This window comes from Triticum urartu, chromosome 7 (assembly GCF_003073215.2).
Source record: "Triticum urartu cultivar G1812 chromosome 7, Tu2.1, whole genome shotgun sequence".
In the NCBI taxonomy this organism is placed as follows: domain Eukaryota; kingdom Viridiplantae; phylum Streptophyta; class Magnoliopsida; order Poales; family Poaceae; genus Triticum; species Triticum urartu.
Window position 1 is genome coordinate 161,065,317 of NC_053028.1, and position 5,028 is coordinate 161,070,344.

The window sequence follows — 5,028 nt, forward strand, 5'->3', positions numbered from 1 at the left end:
GGATGGGCTGGGCCCATGAGGGTGCTGCTATTTCTTCGACTGCCAGAACTGCGACTTGGACGAGGGCGGCTGGGCTGGGAGGCGGCGGGTTGGAGTCAACAACCGCTTGCTGGGTTAATGAAGTCCCCAGGCCGACTGGCGCGGCTCTTGGGCCGAGTTCTGGAGTCTTCGAGCCCGCCACCACAGTCCCCGGGCCGGGTACTGCAGTCCCTGGGCCGGCTTCGACTGTGGCGCCTTTGGAGCCATCTGCCAAAATCTTCGTACCGTCTACTAGGGCTCTGGAGTCGGATCCAACTTCTTCGGGGGGAGCCGGCACAAAGATGGAGTCTGATTCCAGTGAAGGCTTGACAGACGGCTTGAGGAGGCGTTGAAGGGCAATGCCGGATGGTATTGCTTGGCGGGTAGAGCCGATTCATGCCAAGGTGTCTGCTTGGTCGTTGTCGTTTCTTGGCACATGGAGGAACTCGCACCCCTCGAAATATCCACTGAGTTGCTGCACGAGGAAACGGTAACTCGCCATGTTTGCATCTTTGGCGTCCCAGTCGTCAGATGACTGTTGGACCACTAAGTCCGAGTCGCCATAACACAGGATCCGGCGAATGCCAAGTTCTTTGGCAAGCCGGAGCCCATGAATGAGCACCTCGTACTCGGCAACGTTTTTGGAGGCGGCAAAATGGATTTGTAGTGCGTATTTGAGCTTGTCGCCTTTGGGGGAAGTGAGGACGACGCCGGCTCCCAAGCCGGTGCGCATCTTGGAGCCGTCGAAATGCATCCGGCAATGGGTGGAGTCGGGCGCTGGAGGTAGGTACTGGGTCTCGGCCCAGTCGACGAGGAAGTCGGCCAGTGCTTGTGACTTGATGGCGGTGCGGGGCTGGTAGTGGATGGTGTAGGGAGCCAGCTCTATGGCCCACTTGGCCACTCGGCCAGAAGCATCTCGGCTTCCGAAGATCTCGGCAAGTGGGGCCGTGCAGACCACAGTGATTGGATGCTCTTGAAAGTAAGGTTTCAACTTCTTGGCGGTAAAGTGTACACCATAGCACATCTTCTGGTAGTAGGGGTAGTTCTGCTTGGAGGTCAACAGTACTTCGCTCGGGTAATATACCGGTCTCTGGACAGGTAGTGCCTTGCCTTCCTCCTTGCGTTCCACTACAATGACCGTGCTGACTACCCGGCTGGTGGCGGCGATGTACAGGAGCATAGGTTCCTTAGGAGTCGGAGCCGCCAGAACAGGTGGAGTAGTCAGCATCTTTTTCAACTGGAGAAAAGCTTCGTCCGCCTTGTGGTTCCACTCGAAAAAAGTGGTCTTCTTCATGAGTTGTATAGGGGGAGAGCTTTCTCGCCCAGCCGACTGATGAATCGGCTGATGGATGCCAAGCAGCCGGTGAACTTTTGCACGTCCAGCAGTCGGCTGGGTACCTCCATCCTCTCAATGGCCTTGATCTTTACAGGGTTGCATTCTATGCCGCGTTCAGAGACCAGGAAGCCAAGGAGCTGGCCGGCTGGTACTCCGAAGACGCACTTCTCGGGGTTGAGCTTGATCTGGAATCGACGCAGGTTCACAAAGGTCTCCTTGAGGTCTTCCAGCAGTGTTCCACGCTTTTCCGTCTTCACCACCACATCGTCCACGTAGACGTGGGCGTTTCTGCCGAGCTGCTTGAGGGGGCACTTCTGCATGCAACGTTGGAAGGTGGCGCCGGCATTCCTCAAGCCGAACGTCATGGTGAGGTAACAGAATGCTCCAAACGGTGTGATGAAGGTGGTCTTCAGTCTGTCAGCTGGGTTCAGCTTGATCTGGTGATATCCTGAATATGCATCCAAAAAACTCAGCAGCTCGCATCCAGTGGTGGAGTCTATCACCTAATCAAATCTTGGCAGAGCAAACGGGTCCTTGGGGTAGGCCTTGTTGAGGCTTGTCTAGTCAATACACATTCGCCACTACTTGTTTTTCTTCAGTACCAGGACCGGGTTGGCTAGCCACTCTGGAAAGAACACTTCCATAATGAAGCCGGCTGCTAGGAGCCGGGCTATCTCTTCTCCGACAACTCTTCTCTTCTCTTCTGATAGGCGGCGCAGGGGCTGCCTGACCGACTTTGCATCAGATCTGACATGTAGCTTGTGCTCGGCGAATTCCGTTGGTACACCTGGCATGTCTTTGGGGGACCATGCGAAGATGTCCCGATTCTCACGGAGGAAATCGACGAGCTCACCTTCCTATTTGCTGTCGAGGTTTGCGCCTACGACAGCGTACCTCTCTGGGTGCTCCGGATCAAAGGGTATCTTCTTTGTCTCCTTGGCCGGTTTGAACGAATCCTCAGCCTCCGACTCCTTTGGGTTGGGCGACACCTCTGGCTGCTTGCCAGCCATCGCCACAACCCGTTCTAGGAGCCGCTTCTCGGCTGCGATCACCAGGGACTCGGCTAGCTGACTGCTCTCAGTCGCACAGGCAGACGACTTCCGGTAGTCGCCACCTACAGTCAGAATTCCCCTGGAGCTGGGCATCTTCATTTTGAGGTAGGCGTAGTGGGGGACTGCCATGAACTTGGCCAAGGCAGGTCGGCCAAGTAGTGCATGGTATGGGCTCTCAAGGTCCACCACCTCAAACCAAGTTGACTCTCGGCGGAAGTGATCTTTGTCTCCAAAGAGGACGTCCATCAGAATCTTGCCGATTGGTGAGCAGGAAAGCCCAGGAACAATGACGTGGAACACAGTCCGGCTGTTCTGAAGCTGTCTTTGCTTGATTCCTAATTTCTCCATGGTGTCTTTGTACAGGATGTTGATGCTGCTGCCTCCGTCTATCAGAACTCGCGAGAAACGAGCAGCTCGTCTATCCGTGGCAAAGGTGGCATCTAAGACCAGAGCATAAGAGCCTGGACTCAGCATCACCTCTGGGTGATCAGCTCTGCTCCAGCTGATAGGCTTCTCGGACCAGTGCATGAACTCTGGCGTCTCTGATACTACTGCATTCACCTCTTGTCGCTGCAGCCACCTGCTGCGTCGATCATCAGCCATACTGGTAAACACCACGTAGGCTCCGTGTTCTTTGGGGTATTCGTCTTGTACTGCGCCGACTGGTCTGATAGCCGGCTGCTGGGGCGGAGGCGGAGGCAGCTGCCCAGCAAGCGGGGGAGGTAAGAGGCCGTCTCCCTTGGCGATCCTGGTGAGCCAGTAGCACTTCCGGGTGGTGTGATTCGACGGCTTTGCGCCGCTATGGAACTTGCAAGGTCCATCCAGAGTCTGCTCGTAGGAGAAGGCCGGCAACCAGTTGGGCTTGCCGCCTTTCTGTCGCTTGGGCGGAGGCTGCCCATCCGGCTGCTCAACTATCGCGACCTGCCGGCTGCTGGAAGCTGGCTGCGGGGCCTTGCGCTTGTGGTCGCTCTGCTGTTGCCGCCGACTGGCATCTCCCGCCAGAGTTCTTGGAGCTTGAGGGGCCACTTTGCCAGTTGCGCTAACTTGAATCTCCGCCTTCATGGAGGAGTCGGCCGTGGCATACTTGTCTGCTATGATCAGCAGCTCGTCGAGGGTTTCTGGCTCGTCGCAGAGGAGCTTGTGCTTGAGGAGGGTGCCTTCTCTGCACCGGGCGGTGAAGTACTCGATAGCCTGCACCTCGTGCATGCCCTCGCAGGAGTTCCGAAGCTCGGCCCAACGCGTGAGGTAGTCGCGAGTCGACTCGTCAGGACCTTGCATGCACAAGGAGAGCTGACGAGGCTTGGGAGGATGCTTGTACGTGCTGGTGAAGTTGCGGACGAATGCTTCAGTGAAGTCGACTCAGCTGTTGATGCTGCGAGGCTTCAAGCTGTTCAGCCATGTCCGGGCCATGCCGTGGAGCATGAGCAAGACGTATTTTACGGCGACATGCTTGTTGCCATTCGCTATGCTGACAGCCGTGGAGTAGTTGACTAGCCAGTCTTCCGGATTCACGGAGCCGGTGTACTTGGGCGTGTCTCTTGGGAGCGTGAACCCTTTGGGAAAGGGCTCGTCTCGAATGCGGGGCCCGAAACAAGGCAGACCCAACTCGTCTTCTTCTTCCAGCGCCAGGGATCGGTGAAGCCAGTCGATCCGGTGGCGGGCGTCGTTTTCCCCGACTCCCTCTCGGCGGCCAAGGCGGTCGCCAAGAGTCGGATGATCAACAGGCGGCAGGGAGACTCGCCTTTCCTTGCGAGGAGGAGGAGGCGGGGAGTCGTCCCATCGTTCCACTGCTCTAGGATGGCCGTCTTGGTCGCGCTCTATGGTAATGTGAGTCCGACTGTGGCTGACAGTCGGATCCTTGTCCTTTCTTCCTCGGGCGCCACCAGTCGGCGTCCGAGACGTCACGCCTTTGTCTCGGCGAAGGTCGTCGTTTTGCCGCTACGGCGCCTTTGTGCGGCAGTCGGCCTCGTTCTGCGCGGCAACCGCGTCGAGGAGCCACTAGACTCGCTCCATCATCAGGCGGCGCTCTTCGCCCTCGAAATTGTCCAGCTCGTCCGCCGCCGCCTGGGCGGCTCGAATGTTCTCCGCAGGTGTAGCATACACAGGGTGTCTTGCCCCGAACAGGTCGGCGATGGCTACGCCGCGCTGTTGGATCGTGCCAAGGCGGCTGGGCCCAGCTGGGGCTGGCGAGCCACCAACGGCGCGATCCATCTCTCGCTGGTAGGCTTCTGACAAGCGTCTCATGCTAGCCAGCTTCTTCGCACCTTCGACGAGCTGAAGTCGGCGCGCCTCCAACGTCTCCGCGTCAGCGTCTTCCGGAATGGGCGCAGTCAGGTCTTGTAGCGCCGCGGCAAGCGGGTCATGCGCTCCTCCGCCGAGAGGCTCGTCATGACTAATGACAAGCACCTCGGTGATGATGCTTCCATCGCTCTCCGCGTGAGGGAGAGGCTCGTCGTAGACCACCACATTAGTGGGGAACGCGTCAAGCAACGCGGTGTCAGAGTCGACCAGCATCGGGTCGGTGGAACCTACAGACTCCAAGTCTACGGCCGGCTCGCCGGCGACGTGGAGTTGATTGAGGAGGCCTGCGAGGAGGCTCTCGGAGCCGCTCGTGCCTGCGTC